A 13780-nucleotide genomic window follows, 5' to 3' on the forward strand; every position below is an offset into this window, starting at 1 on the left:
TGACATCTTGTCTAAGTACACTCATTTCCGTTCAGTATACATTATGCACCTGATGGACTACACTGTCAGGTTCAGAAACATTCTGCAGCCCTACCACATGGAATGGTGACAAATCACACCACATCCTGACACTTTTCACCAGGTATTACTCAGTAGTGAAGTAGAGCGAGCCTCAGGCCTTTAAGTTAGTGCATGTTGCCTACATCAGGCCCGATTTCTTGTTGTGTCCCTTCATCAGATTGTAGCAGGGTCATTTGTCGGCGCATTTTATCGCTGTGGCATGCCGATTGGGCTGCACTTACGGACAACAAGCTTCGGGCCTTGAAACCTCTTCCAGCGGCTTGGACGTCCTCCTCACGTCCTTCCCGGCGGGAGGAGGTCGTTTTGGCCCGGCTACGAATTGGACACTGCCGGTTCAGCCATCGCCATCTGCTGGCGGCTGTGCCGGCGCCCTTCTGTCCATGTGGGCAATTGCTGACGGTCCGCCACATTTTAACGTCCTGTCCGGATTTTACTACACTGTGTCTTGATCTTGGCCTGCCATGTACTCTGGATGCCATTTTAGCGGATGACCCAGGAGCTGATGCTCGCGTTCTTCGTTTTATCAACTTGACACACCTGTCTAAGGATGTTTGATTATGCTGTAGTTTTTTAATCCTATGCCTGTTAATACGTCTTTTATAGTGTTGACCCTTTTAGTTGCTGTTTTAACCTTGTGCCTCGCGGTGCATTCCTAAATTAGTCAGGGCGATAATGACCATTGTAGTTGTGCGCACTAAAACCAAAACAAAAAAACAAAAAAAAAAATCTGGCCCGATCATACACACAGTGGCAATGATGTCACCATGCGTTAACCTGTTGTTCTGCTCCATGTCAATCCATTACCTATCGTTCTCTTTTGAATGACCTATTGTTATATGTCGCTTCATATTAAGTTGATACAAAAGTAATTATGCAAACTAATGAAATTGATCAATTAATTACCCCTGACCCCAGATACCATCTTGGGTTTTCTACAGATGGCACATGGATACCCTGTAGGAAACTCTAGTCCCCTCGCCTCACCTACTCCTCCCCTTCTCCCCCTCCCTCCACTCCTGTGATGTAATGCAAGATGGCGATCTTGAAAAAATGATGGGAAATATCTTCGCTTCGTCAAGCTGCTCGACTGGGAGTACCACATGTTCCCCCCCCCCTCCCCCCCTCAGCTTGAAAAGGCAGTAAACTGAAATTTTGACTGGAAATTAAGAAGAAAAAACTGAAGGCATATACAATTATTGGCAGGAATATCAAATTTTGTGTGTTCATCTGGAGGTTCGGAGACCAACTGACCTAGTTCACAACACATCTTCCAGAGGGCACTGGCTCATGACGGACTGCTAAGAGCATGCTCTACTTCTGTAACAGGCTGGATACTCACATTCAAACCTTCTTAAAGAAAACAAATGTCTTCTCACAAACGATGTCTCTCAAAGCAACAGCACAGAGAAGTTGTAAATATCAGGTTTATATTATGTAACACTTCATAAGTTTGATAACATAGCTGATTTTATTGCGGTGATCATCTCTCCCTGTATAGGTGGGAAAATCAAATTCCAGAAAAGATCTCGCCACAGTGAAAGAAATTCCTGATTGACGCTTGAACTCTCGAATCATGCCCGTGGTACTATTGCCCTCACTGCCACCTGCCCACTGGTGAGTCATTGACATCAAAATGATAGGCTAATTTATTAAATTGGTCGAGTCCCTTTGCTTGATAGTTCATAACTTATTTTTTCTGCAGTCGAATTAAGGGGAGAATATTAAACTGTATGTTCTGAGTGTACTGAACTACACTAACTGTTTTTCAGGCACTTCTTTCGAATAAACAATTTTTAATTACACTGTTAAAATTTTGAGTACATTTTTGTACCTTATCCTAAATAATTTAATTGTACATAACACTATGCTCTTCTTTTCAAATGTGTGTGAATTTCTAAGGGGCCAAACTGCTGAGGTCACCGGTCCCTAGATTTACGCTCTACTTAAACTAACTTACGCCAAGAACTACATACACACACACATTGTAAGTAGGCTGTTGAGGTTTTCTTATTGGTAACGCCACATAGCGCTCTGTATGAAAAATCACTGGCTGTGCTCTGCGCAGTCTGTGTTTAGTTTGCATTGTTGTCTGCCATTGTAGTGTTGAGCAGCGGCAGCTGGATGCTAACAGCGCGTAGCGTTGCACAGTTGGAGGTGAGCCGCCAGCAGTGGTGGACGTGGGGAGAGAGATGGCGGAGTTTTGAAATTTGTAAGAATTGGTGTCACGAACTGATATATATATATTATGACTATTAAGGTAAATACATTGTTTGTTCTCTATTAAAATCTTTCATTTGCTAACTGTGCCTCAGTAGTTAGTGACTTCCGTAGTTTGAATCTTTTAGTTAGCTGGCGGTAGTGGCGCTCGCTGTATTGCAGTAGTTCGAGTAACGAAGATTTTTGTGAGGTAAGCGATTTGTGATACGAATAGGTTAATGTTAGTCAGGGCCATTTTTTGTAGAGATTTTTGAAAGTCAGATTGCGTTGCGCTAAAACTATTGTGTGTCAGTTTAAGCAAAGTCTTGTATAATTTTTCTAAGGGGACGTTTCAACATGCATGAGGAAGCACTCGAACCTCTGGCGGGAGGGGCCCCACAGTCAGTGACACAGCGCCTCTAAACGATCGGCCACTCCGCATGGCTGTACTTCTTCTAGTTCAATAGACTCAGGATATGTATGTTATTACACCCTGAAAATCTGAATACTCTTCTCGAAGTGGTTTCTGAGGTTTAGGGAAAAATGCAACAGAAAATGTAAATTTTCAGGATCGGCTTCTAAAATTTCAAAAGACTATAACTCACTTAATATATGCTTGATTTTTTTTTATTTTTAGTTACTCAGAAGCATCCTGCACCATACTGTATATCATCCTTTGATCTTTTTCCAAGTTTTTTCTTCTTTCTGGACTCTTTGGTGCCCAACTGTGCCGCATACTGTGCGTTATCAATCCGAACCTTGTCCATCCCTCCAAGTTTTAAGATGCAGTTTGCTCCAGGATTAATTCCCATATGCTGTACCACTTTCACCCTACAAATGCTGCCATCATTAACACCAATAACAGCATCACTGACCTCCCCCCCTTCACTTTAGTGTCTTCTTTCCAACAAAAACATTTTTTGGTAAGTGAGTCCATATAAGATTATTGAATGACTCTTTGGGATTTTGAGTCTGGTCATGCAGACACTTCTTCAGTAATTCAGGATTTGACAGGTGTCTGTAAACAGGTTTCATGATATAAAAAAATATGGTTCTAACCACTATGGGACAACATCTGAGGTCATCAGTCCCCTAGACTTAGAACTACTTAAATCTAACTATACATCAACGCCCGAGGCAGGATTCTAACCTGCGACCATAGCAGCAGCGCGGTTCCGGACTGAAGCACCTAGAACAGCTCGGCCACAGCGGCCTGCTTTTATAATATCCATGACTACTGCTGGGATGGAATTTTTATGGCTGTATGAACTGTTTGAGTACTGGGCATTGCAGTAATTGCACCGTGAGTCAGGTCTAGGAATGCAAAGGTGATACACTTGTTTTTCATCAGTTGACAGTTTGTGGAAGAAGGTAGCCCATCGTGCCTGCTTCATTTTCAACAAATCCTCAGTATTATTTCTAGTGGCCATCCCATAATACTGCTGTAGTTCAGCAATCATTTTGTCTGTCAACCTGCCTCTTATTGTTTTACCGTCAGAAAGTTTTTTGTCTCTCACATTTTGTTACAACTTCCTCAGCCTGGTGCGCTTCCTCTTTTGGGCATGACCTTTGTAATATAGCAATCCACAGCCTTCTATATAAAATATTACCAATTTTATTAGGTCTTGAAGTAATGCAAGTAAAAATTTTAATATTTTCAACTGGTGTAGATTATATTTAAACAACATTTTATTATGAAAATTGCAAATTTTATAATGAGATAAAAATCTGAAAATGTAAAGAAATTTCCGTTCTCACTGCCCTTAAACTCAAGATGTCACCGCTACAGACGCTTCCGTGATGTCTATGTAGGCTTTCCACAGCCTACATAGTCACGTCCTCTGAAAGCAAAACGAGTGGTAACCATTGTCAAATAGCTGCAGACACTCAGCAGTAATTGTGTACTGGCTCTTGCTTGTCTTGTGCTGGTGAAAGCAAGTAACTTAGAATTAAGGTGTACTGCTACCGAACTAATCCTGCTGAAACCTTTCGGTCTACGGGGGCAGTAGGATGTTTCATTCTCTTCTCCAACCCCTCGTCTCCTCCGTCACGAGGTCGCAAGTAAAAAGCTGTCACCGGGCTGCAAACCTCCGTCCGCGTGTCAGGGCTGTACCACTCATGGCCGATAGCCCACTGCTCGCCATGCCGGACAGCTATTAATGATTTCAGTCTCGCAAAAGTTGTGTTATTCTTCTCAGTAGGACTTGGCGCTTAAATGTCGCTGAGGTAAATGACAGGAAAATATACTTCCTCTCATCCTCCCTGCAAAACAAAACACTCTGAGATGTGTTTTTGTAATATCCCGGAAGGCTGGGACAGTGAGCAATAACAAAATACCTATCTACTGACCACCACATCCCAAAGGTGTAAGAGTCTGCAGACCTAGGTTTCCGTCAGAATACAGCCCTATAGAAGCAACACTAGTGGCTCAGTGGGCAGATGATTCGAGAGCTCTAATGGAAATACCTGGCTGGAGCACAATGTCCTTTCCGAGGAACACTATTGAGAACTGACATTAGAAGCTGCCTACCGCCAACTCAGATTTCGCATAAGGACCACGTAGATGAGTAACGAGAAATAAATGCTCATGGGAGACACATGGGTAGCCTTTTCTTCGCTGTATTTGCGGGTGTAATAGGAAAGGGAATGGTTAGTGGTGGTACAGGATACCCTCCAGCACACACAGTACGATGGCTTGCGAAGTTAGCGTATAGATAAGGGTAAATTTAGTCTACCTATTGAGATGTCAGTCCATCCACTTACAGGCACACAAAACTCACGAAAGACTGTTGTCTCTTATTTATCGAGAAATCAAGACATAACTTATCCTGTTGATTGTCTCTGTAGAAACATTCGCACTGGCTTCTAATTTTCTCACTGCAGACACTTTGCGTAACGTATGTGCAAGGCTTCTAAGTACTGCCCACAGTACTTAAAAGAAATAATAGTTTAGAGCTCACCTCTCAACTTCCCTTTCGTCACAGTAAGGCTTACCTGCCGTATTCTCGTGAATCCTCCAGTATTCGATTACAGCATTTGAATCCACCTGATTTCGATGAGTAAGAGATGTCCCCCTCCAAGTTGCAGACAAGTGCTAATTCTCCCAAAATCCCATCACTCTTCCATTAGTTAGAGGGCTAACAGGAGAAGAGCCATCTCAAATAGAGAAAAATAGCACACTAACGTAAAGGAGGAAATTCATAACCATGCAGAGTATGAAACGTCCCCTTAGAAAAATTATACAAGATTGTGCTTAAACTGACACACAATATTTTTAGCGCAACGCAATCCGACTTCCAAAAATCCCTACGAAAGAATGGCCCTGAATAACATTAACCTATACGTTTCACAAATCACTTACCTCACAAAAATCTTCGTTACTCAAGCTACTGCAATACAGCGAGCGCCACTACTGCCAGCTAAATAAAAGATTAAAACTACTGAAGGCACTAACTACTGATAGGCATAGTTAGCAAATGAAAGATTTTAATAGAGAACAAACAATGTATTTACCTTAATAGTCATAATATATATATCAGTTCATGACATCCATTCTTACAAATTTCAAAACTCCGCCATCTCTCTCACCACGTCCACCACTGCTGGCGGCTCACCTCCAACTGCGCAACGCTACGCGCCGCTAACAGCCAACTGCCCAACGCTATAATGGCAGACAACAATGCAAACCAGCCACAGACTGCACACGGCACAGCCAGTGATTTTCATACAGAGCGCTACGTGGCGGCGGCGTTACCAATAAAAAAAAAACCTAAACAGCCTACTTACAAGCACATGTGGACAGCACACAGAAATTCAGAAGCATAACACCTACAATCCAACGATGTCGAATGATGGTCTATAAATTCACTCTGTACTTGTCCTGATCTCCTTTGTCGTGTTCTTATGATTACCACCGCAGAAATACGTGGGTGTAATGGCGACTCTCTCACCTCATTATTTTTGTAACATATGGGGTAAAACTATGAACTATAGAAACTTCGCTAACGTTACCTGGTAGAGAAATCAATAAGATTTTACCGCCCCTCTCTCTTCCGATACATGGGTGACAATAATATCATCTGCATGTTGACATCGAACAGATGGTGGTCCTATTAAATATACATGTTGCAGAACAGTGGAGCAGGTGCGCAGCAATCGAAGTCTCTTCCAAGGAACTGTGTAAAGTATTGTCGCCCGTACTGGAGAACATGTAGACTATCGAACACAAGGAGTGGGTCCTTGTGTCGCTATTTCATAATCGTTTTGGTACATTGCTCTTTGCCTTGCCACATCGAAGAACTGTATCACTACAGCTGTGTATACAGCCACACATTGTGTTTCTAACGTCACTTCGAGGTCTGTCAGGTGCTAAACCGACATTAACACGCTTTGATCCACTGGCTGTCACAGAAAGCAAGACATAGCGTGCTGTGAATTATGCAGCCCTCACTACGCACAGGATGGTTGAAATAAGAGACAGAGGACGTGCTTCTTATTGTCAAAAATGAGAGAGGCACCGCAACATCTGGAAACTGGAAGGGGCTCCGGAGTTGTGAGGAGTTTCCAGACATCTGTCCAAACGTGAAGACCTCTACATGAATAAAAATTCTATCGATGAAAGTGCTGCTGAAGAAGAGTTGGTAAACACAGCCTTCCGAAATTCCTTCTCCAAAGAAGACGAAGTAAATATTCCAGAATTCGACCAAGAACAGCTGCCAGTATCAGTAACTAAGAAGTAGTGTCTTCGGAGTGGCGAAGCAACTTAAATCACTTAATAAAAGCAAGTCTGGCGGTCCAGAGTGTATACGAAATAGATTCTTTAAGAGTATGCTGATGCAATAGTTCTATACTTAACAGTCGTGGACAACAGCTCGCTCGGCGAAAGATCCCTACCCATAGAAAATTTTACAGATCACACTAATTTAGTGGATTACTTCTACTGTATTTTTTTAGTATTATAGACCCATATCATTAAAGTAGATATGCTGTAGGATTGTGGAGCATATATTTTGTTCGAACATTATGAATCACCTCGAACAGAACCGTCTACTGGCTCATAGTCAACACAGATTTAGAAAACATCGTTCTTGTGAAACACAACTAGCTCTTCACACCCACGTAGTGATTCCGTAATTATAGATTTCTAGAAGGCTTTTGATACCGTACCCCACAAGCGGCTTGTAATCAAATTGCACACCTATGGGATATGGTCTCAGGCCCACAGCTCGTGGTCGTGTGGTAGCGTATTCACTTCCCGCGCCCGGGTTCCCGGGTTCGATTCCCGACGGGATCAGGGATTTCCTTTGCCTCGTGATGGCTGGGTGTTGTGTGATGTCCTTAGGTTAGTTAGGTTTAAATAGTTCTAAGTTCTAGGGGACGGTTGACCATAGATGTTAAGTCCCATAGTGCTCAGAGCCATTTGAACCATTTTTGAATATAGTCTCAGTTATGCGACTCCATTCAGACACTTCACAGTTCGTAGTTACTGATGGAAAGTCATCGAATAGTCATTGAATAGAACAGAAGTGTCATGTTTTCGGGGCGTAAAGACTGTTCCATAAAATTTCGGACGTGCAGCCCCATAGATTCACCTTATTTAATACTTCGGCTGAATATCGTCCAGCCTTCTTCAGAGTGAGCCGAGGTGACTGATGTTCCAGCACGTTATGGAACAGAACAGAAGTGATTTCTGGGGTTCCCCAAGGTAGTGTTACAGGCCCTGTGTTGTTTCTCATCCATGTATAAATGATTTAGGAGACAAACTAAGGAGCTGTCTTAGCTTGTTTGCAGATGACGCTGTCATTTCTCGTCCAGTAAACTCATCTGAAGATCAATAAAAATTGCAAAACAATTTAGAAAAGACGTCTACATAGTGTGGATATTGGCAGTTGAGCCTAAATAATAAGACGTGTGAAATTATTCACTTGAGTGCTGAAAGGAATCCGTTCAACTTCGGTTACACTATGAATCAGTCAAAAATGAAGACCTTAAATTCAATTGAATACATAGAAATTACCATTACGAACAGTTTAAATTAGCAATAACATATAGAGAATGTTGTGGGGAAGACGAACTAAAGACTGCATTTCATTGGCAGAACTCTTAGCAGATGCAACAGATCTACTAAAGAGACTGCCTACACTACACTAGCCCGTCCTCTTTTGGAGTTCTGCTGCGCTGTGTGGGATCGTTACAGTACAGGATTAACCGAGTACAGTGAGAAAGTTCAAAGAAGGGTAGCATGTTTTGTGTTATCGAGAAATAGGGGAGAGAGTGTCACGAGCATGATAGAGGATTTGGGGTGGACATCGTTAAAACACGGCGTTTCTCGCTGTGACGGGAGGTTCTCAATAAATTTCAATCACCAGCTTTCTCCTCCTAATGCGAAAATATTTTGTCGCCGCAGACCTACATAGGGAGAAAGGATTATAATAATAAAATAATGGAAATAAAAGCTCACACGGAAAGATACAAGAGTTCGTTTTTTCCGCGCGCTGTTCGAAAGTGGAGTAATAGAGAATTACGGCGAAGGTGGTTCGATGAACCCTCTGCCACTTAGGTGTGATTAGTAGAGTAGCCTTGTAGACGTAGGTGCACACAATTTTTGTCTGCATCTCTGATGAATGGAGGCTATCTTGCACTGATCTATGAAAGTCAAATAACAAAGCGCAACATCATTTTACAAGTACTTAATAACAGCCGACAGAAGACCCTCCTACGCCTGAAGATACTGATCCCGAAGTAACTCGCTTTCATTGGTAATTAAAATTAATCGACAGTGTGTCCTTGCCGGTAGAGTTGATTCTGGTTTGAGCAATCACATCTAAGCAAGACGCAGGCAGGCAGCCCAGCTGCCCAATTTCCCAGCCTCTTGGAGCCGTTGGCGCGAGTGACACGGGGTGTTAACTCGAGTGAAAGAAGCCGCTACACAAAGGCGTCGCCGCGAGACGGATGCTCCCATCGCTCAGCCGCTGGCGCCTCTCCAGCAATGCCACTCGTCCTTTCACGCCACTGTAGTGCTCTTAGCTGATTTCTTCTCGTAGCCCTCTCTTTGCCGGCAGATTAGTTTCTCGCCTCTATTAGACTGCGTCCACAAAGACTCTTCACGTTTCAAGTATTTATAACAGAGGCAATTCAGAGATATCTTCGTCCGACTTCTACTTCACATTCAGTGCTTAAAAAGATTTGTAACCACGTTGTGTTTATGAGACCTGACTTTCTGCTGGCGTATACAACTTTGAAATAACTTCCGCGAATTCAGCTCGATAACACTTTCAGCGACCGCCGATATTGCGGCGGGAGAACACCCCTCCATTTTCAAGGCAAACTGCAACAGAGAGGCTGTGTACATGCAAATTTGAAACCTCGGTTCTCGGACTGAAGCAGGAAAGATAACACACACACTGAACACTAGTGCCACCAGAGATGACCAAAGTCAGAGATATCGATAGTGAGACTATGAATTCGCAGGTGAGGTGGCATTGACTCTATCCCTCTGTTTTTTGACAAGGGAGAGAGCCGGATTCCAAACAGAATTTAAACAGAAACCTCCATCCCTGTTAACGAGGTTGCTCGCTAATTTAATCTCAACTGCCTCCCTAATAACACTGTTCCAACAGCTGGACATGCATGCCAATACCTCGGTGTTATTATATAACATGGGGTGACCAGTATCCAAGCAATGTTCGGCATTAGCTGATCTATTTGGCTGCTGTAATCGTGTGTGCCGTTTATGCTCAGTACATCGGTCCTCCACGGTCCTGATAGTTTGACCAATATATGCCATGCCGCAGTTACAAGGAATACGATACACATCCGCCTTACGCAGTCCAAGGTCATCCTTAACAGAACTCAAAAGTGCTCTAATTTTAGATGGAGGTCGGAAAACACATTTCAAATCGTATTTTTGGGACCGATCTTGTTGGACGTGTCTCCTACGTTATATAATAACACCGAGATATTGGCATGCACGTCCAGCTATTGGGACAGTGTTATTAGGGAGGCAGTTGAGATTAAATTAGCGAGCAACCTCGTTAACAGGGATGGAGGTTTCTGTTTAAACTCTGGAATCCGGCTGTCTCCCTTGTCAAACAACAGAGGGACAGAGTCAATGCTACCTCACCTGTGAATTCATAGTCTCACTATCCATAGCTCTGACTTTGGTCATCTTTGGTGACACTAGTGTTCAGTGTGTGTGTGTTATCTTTCCTGTTTTAGTCCGAGAACCGAGGTTTCAAATTTGCATGTACGCCGCCTGGCTGTTGCAGTTTGCAGTTTGCCTAGAAAATGGGGGGAGGGGGGGTGTTCTCCCGCCGAAATATCGGCGGTCGCTGAAAGTGTTACCTGGCTGAATACCCGGAAGTTATTTGAAAGCACATTGTGTTTGTATGTTTCCAGAACCCTCTTGAGATATGAGACAAAGTGAAACGAACTCCCTATGAATCAGCTATTCCTCAAGCGAAGACACAGTGTGTGTCAGAATTTATTGCAGCAAAATCGGTCCTCCAGACTCAGCTAAACTTAAGAATTCAATATGACAGAGCTCAACCGCCACGTCCTACAAACTCTCATCGCTGAAGACGACACGTCTCCATTCGTTCCTCCATTCACGCCTGTCGCGACACCACTGGAGGCGGGCTGCACGATGTTGGGGCGTGAGCGGAAGACGGCCTAACGGTGTGCGGGACCGTATCCCAGCTTCATGGAGACGGTTGCGAATGGTCCTCGCCGATACCCCAGGAGTAACAGTGTCCCTAATTTGCTGGGAAGTGGCGGTGCCGTCCCCTACGGCACTGCGTAGGATCCTACGGTGTTGACGTGCATCCGTGCGTCGCTGCGGTCCGGTCCCAGGTCGACGGGCACGTGCACCTTCCGCCGACCACTGGCGACAACATCGATGTACTGTGGAGACCTCACGCCCCACGTGTTGAGCAATTCGGCGGTACGTCCACCAGGCCTCCCGCATGCCCACTATACGCCCTCGCTCAAAGTCCGTCAACTGCACATACGGTTCACGTCCACGCTGTCGCGGCATGGTACCAGTGTTAAAGACTGCGATGGAGCTCCGTATGCCACAGCAAACTGGCTGACACTGACGGCGGCGGTGCACAAATGCTGCGCAGCTAGCGCCATTCGACGGCCAACACCGCGGTGCCTGGTGTGTCCCCTGTGCCGTGCGTGTGATCATTGCTTGTACAGCCCTCTCGCAGGGTCCGGAGCAAGTATGGTGGGTCTGACACACCGGTGTCAATGTGTTCTTTTTTCCATTTCCAGGAATATATATATATATACTGCGCAGGCTCGGCCGCGCCAATTTTCGGTATATATAGAACGACGCGCACCAGTAATCTTCAGTCTCGTACTCACCTGAAGATGGCTGCATGCTTGTTAGCCGAAATATCGTACCAAGATGTCAACGTGATCCGGCTGCAAGCACGAAAATAAGTGTTTGTAGTATTCCGTACCTCAGGTGGTAGAAACAGAAGCCTGATAGTATGACTTTGTTGTTCGTCTGTCTGTCCGGGTGTTAAAAATCTTTTTTTCTCGGGAACGGGAAGACGTATTACGTTCAAATTCATGGCACATGCTAAGGTCTATCTGCCTCCGTGGTGTGAAAAACCAAACTTCCAAGTCAATTCAGTCAAATGATACGGCCATTTATGTCACATAATTTGATACTCGCGAACTCACTCGGCCAAAGCTACACGGTATTTCTCTTTGGCCTAAAATCATGGAAGTTTGCTAGATGCAAGCTTTCACAGTAGAAGTAAATGAAAAAAAAAAATTGAAAATTTTTCACTAGTATCGGTTTATCCCTTTGTTAAGACCCTTTTCTTCTCAGGAATGGCTATGCGTATCATTTTGATATCTATGTCACATGCTAAGGCCTGTAGTCGCGTGGTGGTGTAGTAAATATATAATTTACTCAAAGGTACGGCCATTTTGTCACACATGTTGATAATTGCAAACTCAGTCATCAAAACATACGGGATATTTCCGGTTGATCCAGATCATTACATTTGGTAATCATGAACGTTTCACAGTACAAAGATAGGAAAAAGAATCCGAAAATTATTGATGTGTAATTACCTCACGCGATAAAAAAAACACTGTTATTTGCTGTTTGACTGTCTCTCAGTTCATCCATTATTCAAAATCCATTTTTCTCAGAGTGGGTAGACATATAAAATTGAAGTTTATGTCATATAGGCCTACTAAGGTCTAGAGTCCCTCAGCGAATGAGTAAATGTAGGAGTATAAGTTAATGTAATCAAAAAATACGACCATTTATGCTACATATTTTGATACTCGCAAACTCAGTCAATAAAACCTATAGGATACTTACGTTTGACCTAGAATCATGGATCAAGCACAAGGTTTCACAGTAAAATTAAAGGAAAAAACCCGAAAATTGTTAATTTGTAATTACATTACAGGAAAAAAAATACTTTTCGTCATACGTTATCCACCTGCCTACCTACCCTTTTGTTAGGACACATATTTTTTAGACTAAGTGGATGTATCAAATGGAAATTCATGTCACGTGTGAAGTCTGTCGTCCCTTGGTATTACAAATACGTAATTTAAGTCACAGCAATAGAAAGATACGGAGATTCGTGTCACATGTTAATTCCATAAAACTGCAGTGTGCAGCCGTATTAATTTCACTTCTTCTACTGATATTTCAGCAGTATATAGTCCAGCCATCTTCAGAGTGAGCAAGGTAACAGACGTACCAGCACTTACTTTTATTATTTATTTATTGAGCTTTTCCTCTATACAAAGGTTTTTTCCAACATAACAAATACCTGGAAATAATTAAATCTTTTACATGTATCTTCTCAGGATGTCCTTCCAGACGTTTCGATTTTGTGTATGATCTTCCTCTGCGCCAAGTCTTCTAGTTAATTGCACGTTTTGGAGCCAGGTGGTCACAGGGCGTCCTCTTCTCTACTTTCCCTCTGGTTCCCATTCCAGTACCATTTTCGGAACTCTGGTTTCCTCAATTCTCCTTTCATGCCCGTACCCTTGTACCTTCCCTCTATCCATAACGTCATGTATTCTTTCTCTTACTTCGATTCCCTTTGTCATTACGTCGTTTCTTACTTTCTCTTTTCTAGAAACTCTTGCTGATCTTCTCCAGAAGTCCATTTCTACTGCTTGCAGTTTTTTAGGTGTTTTAGGTTTGTAATCGAAGTCTCTACTCCACATATAAATACACTCTCTAGTACTGATATTGTAAGTAGGCTGTTTAGGTTTTCTTATTGGTAACGCCACGTAGCGCTCTGTATGAAAATCGCTGGCTGTGCTGTGTGCAGTCTGTGGCTGGTTTGCATTGTTGTCTGCCATTGTAGTGTTGGGCAGCGGCAGCTGGCTGTTAGCGGCGCGTAGCGTTGCGCAGTTGGAGGTGAGCCGCCAGCAGTGGTGGACGTGGGGAGAGAGATGGCGGAGTTTTGAAATTTGTAAGAATTGGTGTCATGAACTGATATATATATTATGACTA

The sequence above is a fragment of the Schistocerca gregaria genome, chromosome 6 (genome assembly GCF_023897955.1).
Source record: "Schistocerca gregaria isolate iqSchGreg1 chromosome 6, iqSchGreg1.2, whole genome shotgun sequence".
Classification (NCBI taxonomy): Eukaryota; Metazoa; Arthropoda; class Insecta; order Orthoptera; family Acrididae; genus Schistocerca; species Schistocerca gregaria.